At 40.6% G+C, this 11450-nt stretch overlaps 1 long non-coding RNA gene across 1 annotated transcript; it reads right to left on the reverse strand.

The window, feature by feature from the left end:
- Positions 1–1426: 1426 nt before the first annotated feature.
- Positions 1427–4731, reverse strand: LOC108742299. Its single transcript, XR_001938653.1, has 4 exons — positions 4163–4731; positions 3978–4062; positions 2801–2899; positions 1427–1887 (listed from the first exon to the last, which is right to left on the reverse strand). It is a non-coding gene; the product is annotated as an uncharacterized LOC108742299 (long non-coding RNA).
- Between the last annotated feature and the right edge of the window lie 6719 nt (positions 4732–11450).

Raw genomic sequence — 11450 nt, forward strand, 5'->3', positions numbered from 1 at the left:
ACAATCTTGATTGAGATTCCTCAGACAAAGAAACGACAGTCGCTCCTTCCGCAGTACATCCCACAAGTTCCGAAATCCCTCCAAAGTGCGAATCCAGTTCTTAACCGTTGGTGGAATAATTTTAGCGTTCCATGAGTTGAAGAAGGAAATGGTCTTCAGTACCGTTATCGCTTCTGTCCAAAACTGGGAATGTTTAGACTTTGACGTCACAGCTCATCTCAGTCGCTTGCCATATTTTACGTTAATGAAGGTCCCGTTGAGGCTGTCGAATAATTGGTCCATAAACAACAAAAATTCTGCGGTACTAACAGCCTTATGAGGTAGACCGTTCGATATTGATGTTAAGGTGGTCATCGCAGCCGCCACGTTCCTGCTGAGCACCTGAGCAGCTATGGAAACTTTCATTTTGCGGGTAGTGTTGATGTGATCCACAGTCAATTTGCTGCATATTTTATAGTCGTCACCCTTTCTGCCATTTAGGTCGTACAACTGACGAACGTGATCCCATTTCGCAACTTCCACATTCCATTGGAATCGAACGTCATTTAAAAAGAAATTGTTCCGCATGTGTTTCAGAAGGTGAGGTGCATCATACAGATGTACAACTTCCTGCCCCCCTATCAATACTCCGAAAAGTTTGTTTTCTTCACCTCGTTTGATGGCAGCAACGTTGGACGTGCCTTGGTCTGAGATAAGGGCCTTAACAATTGGTCCAGCACCCTGGCAAGTCACAATGACCTCGCATACCCCCTTATTTAAAATAGTATGCCGACGGTTGCTTCCACTTGCCGAAAATACCTTCTCTCACCAACGTGACCGTTATCCTGGAAGCCATCCACCGATTCGGAATCGTGATTGTACTGCAGGAGTGGTTGAATAGTCATTTCATCAAAAACGACGCTACAGTACCGCATCAGTATATCGACCGACTGAACCTTCTTCGCAACGCAATTCATAATGCTTTCATTGATTCAGGTGACAAAGGGTACTTGGCGTAGGAAACTGTTTAAGGTTCCGCGACATGGTGCCGCAAAAGTTTGTACCCCTTCGGACTTTGTTATAACAGGGATAAAAACTGAGCCATGACGAACTTATAAGTGTGTTTATTAAGTACTGCCTTTAAAAATGTCGTGGAATGAGCCATTTTCTCTATTTTTCGCACTAGGTCCTGACAGTCCGTGGAAGTTGTCCGAAATTTCTCAGCAAGCTTTCGCAACCGGCGGTCATTCGGTTTCACAACTAAAAACGGACGTTTGCGTGACCGACATACCGCTTTGGATCTCAGAAGGATCATCTATCAACAAATGTAAATTTTGTTTACCGGAACATTCCCTCTGTGTCGACGGGAAATGTAGCACCTGTGGAGAAAGTTTAATTGCGTAAATGAGAAGACAACAGTCATTTATTACGGAACTAACCGGTTGCGATTACAGACGCCGTTGTCGGTAGTAGTCTGTAGGAATCGGCGGATGTGGCGTCGGTATGTGGGACATTTGTGAAAACAAAAAAATTACAGCAACATATCCATATGAGACTTTATACGGAAATACAGCAGTATGCGGAAGAAAAGCTTCTCAAGTGATATGTCTCAGTACAGAAGTACATGCACTCCTTTGTAAAAACGAAGGCATTAAGTCATTAACCGCAAGAAAATATTAATATATTTCAATTCTTAATGTACGCTCAATAACAATGTATGCAGAGATTGATTATTGAAAAAGATATTAGTTACCTCTCTCTGCAGGAGCGCTTGGCAACAATAACGTCGGAACGCCATCCTGCTTTACGGTCTGCTCCGAAGTGGATGTGACAGACGCGATATTATCTCCTTACATAGTTCATCGGTTTCTGTAGGAAGTCAGCACGGCCAATCCGCAGTTGATAACGCTGTGATCAAAGAAAAGTATTTATAATTACCGTAATAAGAAGTTGCAACTTAATATATAAGTCACAGACGAAACGTCGGAATGATAAATTAATTCTTAATATGCACAATTGTAAATCGTGCAACTCCATACGAAACGTAATACTTACAAAGTGGCTACAGTAACCATGCAGTATTAATTTGAAATCATTTTGTCGATTTTTTATTTACCCACTACAAACTACCTCAAATTAATGAGGGAAAAATTGTTGCTGTTGTCACACCCCCGCCGGGAATCGAGCCTGGGACCTTTGGCTTTACGCACCAATGTTCTGACCACTAAACTACGAGAGGTGACAACAGCAACCACGACTATTAATTTAATTATATATATATTAACTAGTGAGGCCGNGGGGGTGTGACAACAGCAACAATTTTTCCCTCATTAATTTGAGGTAGCGTGTAGTGGGTAAAAAATTCAGAAATGAATTTTCAGAATAATATTTCATATTAAACTAACTCACTTCTAAAAGATATCTAAATTATATGTATGTTTAATCATAGTATATTCAGTATATAGTTACATTAGTTCGACGGATCGTTAACCTTGTAGGTCGGTTGGTCGTGGTTGTTGTTGTCACCTCTCGTAGTTTAGTGGTCAGAACATTGGTGCGTAAAGCCAAAGGTCCCGGGTTCGATTCCGGGTGGGGGTGTGACAACAACAACCACGACCAACCGACCTACAACAGCAACAATTTTTCCTTCAGTAATTTGAGATAGTTTGTAGTGGGTAAATAAAAAATCGAGAAAATGATTTCAAATTAATATTGCATATTAATCCACTATTAATAATCATAGGATTTCATACAGTAACCATCTTTGTCAACGTAACGTGTAATTTACTAACATATGTACATTGAAAATTCAGTTCCTTACCATTTCGTCTTTAGGAGACATATGCATGGGAACATCCCGGTTGGTATTAGAGCAACCGTAAACACAACAATAAAACACCAGTGTTGTATGAAAAAGTTGCTGTAACAAAAATGATTACTATTTACTATAGTAGAAAAGTATAGACAAAATGAAAAAAAAAGAAGAAACGTAAAAAAAATTAAGTAAACATTAAAACAACAACTTCAACTTCAACTGAATATCACCAATGTATAGCGGACGATAAACGTACAACAATCTGCCTTTACATTTTTTTTTATGTTTTCGTGGAAGAGGGGAAATATTTAAAAGATACCTAGTCGTCCGTACGACTGGGTAGTGTCGGATTCCCGAGGAAGAAGTCCTTGGACCTACCGACTAAAACCCCTCTACCTCAGACCGTTCTAGGATCAACTAGGATCCTCTTCAGCCGAGTCTGCCTTTACAATGGAATTATTTCCTTTTATATCGTCAATGATCGTACCTTCATAAAATGGAAACCAATAAGAAACTACTGCAGGGGCGTACACGACATAGTGTGGGGTTAGAGAACCAATGAAGGCCTTAAAGAAGGAGAGGAATAGCTATTTACATCAGCAATGTCTTCAGCAATCCCTATCACGTTACATTAATTGCTTAAGTGTGCTCATTAAAACGCAATTATTTGAGCTGACATGTGCATTAGTAACGTGGTATAATCACGCACAAATGAACACCCTAAAAGAACGTGCATTAAATAATTTGTGTATGTTGCATATACAATTCTCAGAAGTTATAATTCTCTCCTTCACACTGCGTCTAGTAGAGCGTCCTTTGTTTGTACCGCTAATTGGTTCATCTCTACCCGGTCAGCCGAGTGACGGGTGCGCTGCCAACGACATAGGGCTCGATTCTTTTCCCTGATCAGTCTGCTGACTGCATCAGGTATTCGAATCGGAACCCTGGTCGTCGTGTGGGTCGTTGTCGTTTGTTCCAGTGACGACAGTACTGCAGCTGTGAGTGTGTGAACGGCTTCTTCGATGTCCCGTTGGCTTCGTATTACCTTGATCTTAGGAAAATTTTCCTGAAGATGGTCGGTAAATTGAGGCCAATAGGTGGACTTCCTCTCGTAGACGGTATTGTTATTGTCGGTACCTAGTGACAAAACAATCGGATTGTGATCAGATGAGAATTCACTTACGGCCGTGGTGGTTGACGTGCAATTCCTGTGTGGATGCCCGAAACGTTGGCATCGGTGGCACTGGTCCGTTGTCGTGGCGTCTCTACTGAAATTTTAAGAAAACAAACTGTTGTTAGTTTAAATATTTCTTTACTTTTGCCGTTTTTTTGTAGGATAACCAAGTGGTATTGGTGCCTTCGTCTTACCGCTAGTCATCCTGACGACGTTTCCGACGTTAAAACCCTGCGCCATCAAGTCTTCTGTTACATCTGCAGTCTGGATGTCTGTCGGGATACCGCGAAGTACCACCTTCAACGGTTTTTGTCTTCTTGAAGCAAGTACGTGTGGTGCTCGACGGTCTCTTGCTTCAGCAGCTTTATCATGTTCCTGTAGTTCATGATGGTTTCGGAATGGACGCTTATCCCGTCTGCTATGTTACTGGCCTTCAGAAATTTCACGTTGTGTCTCGCTAGCAGGCCTGCTAATGTTGTCCATCGGTGCATCTCTCGAATGACGATTACTGGGACACGCTGTCGCTTTGGCAACGACGATCGATTTTGCGAAGCCGAACTTTCGATTTCGCTCGCTGTATCGCTGGACATTTCGACGTCGACTGGCAATCCTTCGTAGCTCGTCGGTGTCGCTGGCAGCTTTTTCACTCTGACGCTTGTCGCACGTAGCTTCTTCGTAGGATGCTGGAAACTTCTTAGCTCGTTTGGAGTAAGCGAGCTGCAAGCAGCCGCGTCCTCCATCTCCGTCGGTCGCTTTGGGCTGTCTTCCGTCGCTGTAAAGATTTTGGTAAATTAGTTTTAAGAAAGAGTGTTTTTCTATCGGCTGTGGATAGGAAGTCCTCTGCTGTTGTTCTTCTCTCTGCTCTGGACACGTCCGCTCTGTTGGAAGATCAATCGAAGGGTGACGTGTATGATGGTTTTTTTTTTATTAAATTATTCTCGAGGAGGGGAAATCTTCAAAGTACACCCCCTGAAGGGAGGTAGTATCGGATTTTTACCTACCAAAACCCCTCATCGAGTGGGGAGATAAACCCTGAGGGTTACTCATCCCCGGGAAAAGGAATAGGGGTTGGGATTTGGGAAAGGCATGAGAAGGGAAATTTGTTAAGCGTGGGGGAGATTCGGGGGGTAGAACTGTCGGAGTAGGTGGTCCACCTCGGGGGTGGACACTCGCGTTAAAAAGCGAAGCTAGGAGTGAGCGAGAGGGAGTGGCTCATTGTAGAAGGTGACAGGGCCTTCGGAAATGGTCGTTCGGCTTCGGGGCGAAGTTGGAGAGTGTCAAAATTGTGGAGTTTGCGTGGCCTGCCACTGAGGCCCGGAGATTTGCTGCGAATGAAATTACAGCCTCAGGAAGAAAAGGTAAACCGGTTTCTTTTAGAATTTGGGTGTTTCTCACGAACTAGGGATAGTTTAGTGCGGAACGAAGGATCCGCATGAACGTGCCTTGAAGAGGTTTCAGGCGGTGAGGAAGGGCGCAGGTCTAGACGGGAATGGCGTAGGATCAAATGCTTCTGAGTATTGCGTTAAATGCACGGATTTTCGTATGTTGGACGATGGAGTGATTTCGGAAGAAAGGCTTGATGTCATTAAAGTGCGATGAATTCACCCATTGCCTTGTTACGGGTAGCTGCGATGTGGGACCGCCACGTTAGGGTCCTGTCGAAATGCTTTGCGCATTCCAGGTAACGATGCGAAGATTGTCTGGGTGGGCTGTCTTACTCATGGGTGGGCGTTTGAAGGACGGTGAACAGACTTGCTACCATCGTTTGAACGTTGGCCTGGATCCTCTGTTCAAGAGAAGAAGTTGCAGGGGTGTTTGGGGACGCATTGCGTTTTTGAGGGGGAAGGGGGGAGCTGCTGTCACTGCCCTGGAGTAAGATTTGTGGGACCGTCCTTACGGGGATGTATGTTGGACGGGGCGTTAGTTGCACTGACTTTTGTGTGCTGGGGGCACTATAGATTTTTGAGGGGATTCAGTACTCTTTGTAACCTTGGGGCAGCCGCGATGTGTGGCACAATGGTTGCCTTTACAGTTGGCACAAGTGGGAGTGGCATCTTTCTTGTCTTTTACCTTACATTCGGCAGTGACATGGTTGCAGCCACAGAAGGAACAGACCCAGGCGGCGTGACAATAGTTGACCGTGTGGAAGAACTTCAAACAACGGCGGCATTGGGGAATGTCTTTTGTTGCCTTTTTTGGCTCAACTCTTCGGCTGAGCCCGCAGACCTTGCCAAGTTCGAAGATAGATTTGGACTTCTGGGATGATCTGTCCAGACGAACGGACACTAAGGGCCAGATTTTTCCACCGTTGGACATCCGGTGGACGCCGCGGATGGCAAAGCCATTGTGGATAAGCTCGGCTTTGACATCTTCAGTGGGAATGTCTTCGCGAACTCCACGAAGGACAACATGGAGGTCGCGGTCTTGTTTAAGTTGGTTCGTGGATAACTCAACTTTCGATTTGTCGGGGAAGAACGAGAGTCGACGAAAATCGTGCACGTAATTAGGATACTCTTATAGTCTTTTGTATTTATCGCCCGCCGAGTGGCGATGCCGTGGCTGTCCATGGCGCGAAAAATTTTCGGCCCAAAGGACTTTTGGCGGATTTCTATGGGGGGGCGAGCTTTGGTATTTTGGCTGGTAGCTCCGGTCTCTGCCCCAGAATCGGAGAACGTTGAAGATTCCGAAGACGGAAAAGTAGTACGTCTTCGGCGCTTGTTACGCCGCTTCCCGACTTCTGTGAAGCCGTCAGCGGCAGGGGGGGGTTAGTCTCGATCGGATAATTCAGCCCGTGTAGTAGAAGAAGACACGACGTGCTCACACATTGGGGAAGATGGGGAACTTTCGGAGTGTTGTGGCAAGAATTCGTTGATTATGGCGAGCTTGGACTGCAGCTCGCTCGCCAAGGACATAATTTTCGCAATGGAAAGGTCCCTCCAAGAGTGCGGGGCTCTTGGGGGTAGCCATTTCGAAATGGCTAGCTAAAGAAGTTTGCCTACTCCTGTGGGACGTATTGTATATGGTACAAAGTAAGAAAATGTTAGGTTTTTATTGTTAGTTTAATTGGTGGGGGGTTAAGGGAGTTCAGAGGGGCTTTGCGTACTCCGTCCTAAAGAACTGTTGGTTAGTAATATTTTAAATTGGTTAAACTTACCTAAAAAACGGCTGGGTAATTGTTGAAAACTTGTAGATATTGATGAATATTAAACCACCTGGTTTAATAAGCCGTCGCTATATAGGCAGTGATAACTGCCGGTTGTTGTGTTCGTCGGCTGCGGTAGCTGGTAAGAAGACGGTGGAGAATGTTGCTGGTCGCAAGTACGTATTGAAGCTCGAATGGTTCGAGCTCGAGTGTTGGGTTGTGTTGTTGGTGTCAGCTAGGTCTATTTATATGGTTACGGCGTCAAATGATCTTGTGATCAGGTCATCAATTGGTTCGGTTGCGCGATCGACTCGGTGTGCAGCGGCTAGCGTGTGTTGGTGGGGAACTGGCTCTCGTAGTTGGTTGCAGCAACGGTGATATTCGTTAAGGACGTTTTGATATCAGTACCACTAAACATCTCATATTGTTGGACGTATAAAGACAACCAATTAGTTAAATTCGTCTTTATTGGCTTGCCAACAAGTATAGTAAACGTTGAAATTTAAAATTCTTGTCAAATTAATCAATGTCAGCGTACTATTTTGAAAGTATTTGTACACATTTGTATTTAGTAATATTTTCTTGTGATAATTTAAACTTATCGTTTAAAAAAACCTTTATGCTTCATTATATTACTAGGTTTAACCCGCGTCTTCGCTCGCATTTATGTCCTAGTTTCGTGTCATAGATCAGTCATAAAATTAATTTTTTTAAGTACCTTGGGAACAGTATATTTTTTGGATAAAAGGTGCGTTAAGTCCTTTTCTGTACCCCTGATAATGTGTGTTAAAAATATCATGATAATCGGCTAAGGCGTGATGTAATAAATAGACTAACTCACTTTCGCATTTATAATATTAGTTAAGATACGCACTGTATTGTTTATTATTACAAAATCGAATAAAAGAATATAACCTGTTACGTTGAGATATTAAAGATCAATATACGACCGATAAATTTCTTCTGTTGTTGATTGTTGTTTCTGAGTCTATTATATATTGATTTAATAATAACAAACATCGCAATTATAATAATAACAAAAATTATAGGAGAATTAATATGATGTTGGGAACCAATTTTTTTGTAATTAATAAAATTATTATTGATTTTTAACGGTTCTTTAAATTTAATATCATTCTCGTTAATCCTGTGAAACAATTCTTTTGGTACAATTCTTATATTTCTAAATATTGGTCATATGTTATGTTCTTACGACTACATCCATTGTTATATACAATGAAGACTTTCCAGGCTAAAGAGCCATGGTCTTAAAATTCCACTAGACCACGGCTCTTTCGCCCAGAAAATCTTCTTCGTATAAACTCCAACCGTGAAAGCCTACAAGCATATATATACATCCATTGTTGTTAATTATATTCAGTTTAATTTCCCTTTTATTTATAGGTTCGTTACAATATTCTAACACGTTTCCTTCGTTTAAATAGGTCAAAATTGTCCAATTCTAATTAAATAAAAGTACTTATGTCCGTAACACTTTTCACAAATGTTCACCTATCATCTAACTTACGCAACTTGCTCTCCCTCTCTCTCTCACACACACACACACATCGCTTTAGGCATTCTTTGTAATTAGTAAGTCATTTGTTACCTTTTCTTACCACTGGTTCATAGAAATTCGTCATGGTATATCCATTTGTGAAATGATTTTCTCCAATTTCTTTGTTTTGTATAAAGCTCTTCGTAGAATTGCGTTCTTTAATTTCGTATATATTTATCATAAGCCTTCATAAAATTTTAAACTAATTTCGATATGCAGCTGATCAATGTCATCGTTCGATCCACATAAAATTTTGAAACGCGTAAACTGCATTGTGGTAACGTTCTTTTTTTCTCGTTACTACTTAGCTTCCTATTGAGGAATGCAGATTGTTTTTGTTATTGTCTAATTCGGTATTATTGTTGCTTTCGAGATTATTTACGTATTTCGATATTGTGTTGAATTCACTTACGTAAATATGTTTATTTATTCTACGAGTTTGTTGATGGTCACTTTCACATTTAAGCGTAGATCGATCCTTGTAGTGGCTGTAGTGTTATCAACCCGAGTCTGCTAAACTGTTGTAAAAGGCGTGATTGAATAACGGACTCAAGCAAACGTTGTTTTAAAAAAAGCTAAAAAAGATCAACAGCCATTAACAAATATTACTAAAACTTTGTATAGATAAAACTGTAAAAACTAACTAACATAACATTGTTTTGAAAGCGTTGTACGATTAAAATAATAAATAAATAAATTATTGAAAACCACGCGGTGACACAAACACTTAAAATAAAAAAAAAAGTATATCATATGCATGTTTCCACTGTAGAAAATATTAATTTATTGAACAAAGTTAATTCATACCATACATGGTAGTTCTGTATAACACACATATGATGCTACAGCCTATATTACCCCCATATGTAATAAACTCTACTGGAAAAATCCAACTCATACATACATACTAAGGATTAAAATTATTAATATATAAAAATCGAAGTATCGAAAACAGTAAAAATTAACAATTGTACAAGTGTACAATTTCTAAACACTTTAGCCAAATTTACGAAGAGACAAAATGTTACAAACAGGCGAAGTATTTATTCACATTATAAAACAAGGAAAATGTGCAAAGGGTTTACAAAATGAGCAAAAAATTGAACAGAACGCAAAAGGCTGCTTAAGATTTATCAATTAGCTGTACGCACAATTATGTCTTGTGACGACGCTAGTCAGATCTTCTCTTTCTTGGGACTCTCAAAAGCTTCACCGCACCTTTGAACCACTGATATAAAAAAACACACATCATAAACTCATCCCGCTGAGCATAGGCTCCGCAACCTATACGTATGGATGAACTTACGTTGCTAAAACATTTTCTGTTAGTATTTCTTACTCGATATAGGGTATGTGTCTATAAAGAATTTGACAGGATTCTACCGTTCGCGTTTATGGCGAACTATGGCCCTAGGGATGTTGGATATAGTTAAGTTTAAACGTTGAGATATTAACTTTTTAAAAATATTTATTGTAAAAAAACACAAAAAGAATACAATCAAAGAAATGACGACGTTGACAATTACGGCCTCACTAGTACTACAACTAATCTACTAATTACTTTCTACTGCCTTGAAACATGATTGAAGTTTTTGGATGTAATTATATGTAGAATTGGAACTCAACCGGAAACTTGTTAGTTGGCCCGTTTTAGTATAAAAACATAATTATGTCGTCGGAGTGAATGTGTAATGTAGCTGCCCTGCAGTCAAGTTTTTGAAATTGAGGAAGAAGGGAAAGACGGCTAGAAGCGATTGTATTATGTATTAGTAACAGTTTGTCGTTGCGGTATACGTTATAGAGCGTAACGTGGCATTTTTTCTTTGCGTGAAGCAAGCGTTTCTTGTAATGCTGGTACGTGGATTGAGTCTGTTAGTAGTATGTGCATTACGCTATTTGTTTTTCTCTTCCAGTCGCATTTCTTATTTGTGCATATTTTTAGGTCCGTGAATTTAAGTTAAAAGGGGATGAGCCACCGATGCGTGTGTGCCTGAGTTTTAGGAAAAGGAGACTGATTTTTTGTGGGAGATGCGTGATAGAAATGTAGGCATTGGTGCCTTTGTATACGAAGGATACAGTTCAAGCATCACAGTTACCTATATTTTTATATTGTTGCTAAGGAAACCGATGTTTTGTTTTGGGTAAAAACAATACCTTCGCATGTACAAGTTCTGAAAGGATTTAACTTACAAATGTGTTCAAGTAAAAGTCAAGTTACAAGATTTAGCAATTATTTAAAAGTCATAGACAGCACGCAATTAGATGAATCTGAAATTAAACTACGTACGTCAAAAATTAAACCACTATTAAGGAAATTTCAAAATTTAAATCATCAATTTTTATTGTGTGATGATTCATATGAAAACAAAAAAAAATAGTTCCAATTGTTTGAAGATTTTTACATTTTCAATCGTGCCATAGCCAATAGCTTAATCTCAAACAACAATAATCATGAACAAAATAATACTGCATATTAGAAAATACTACAAATGGAGCAGTAAACGCCTTCTGTAGCACGATGCTACATTTTAGGATTACGTATGCTCCAACAAAGTCCACTTGTATGGATATCTACTTGCTGAAAACGAATCCCGGCGTAGTTAACCTCTATGTGATAGGCACATTAGCTTAATCGAATAAAATAATTCTAAATGGCCTGTATTCTGTCGAAACTGCGAGACGCGGATCGGGATTTCGATCTTTTTGGATCTCATCAGCGCGTCGTAGGCAGCTCCGACAGAACACAGACCAACTTTTACCTGCTGTCTTAACAGTGCGTTTT

This window comes from Agrilus planipennis, unplaced genomic scaffold (assembly GCF_000699045.2).
Source record: "Agrilus planipennis isolate EAB-ADULT unplaced genomic scaffold, Apla_2.0 scaffold349, whole genome shotgun sequence".
Lineage (NCBI taxonomy): Eukaryota > Metazoa > Arthropoda > Insecta > Coleoptera > Buprestidae > Agrilus > Agrilus planipennis.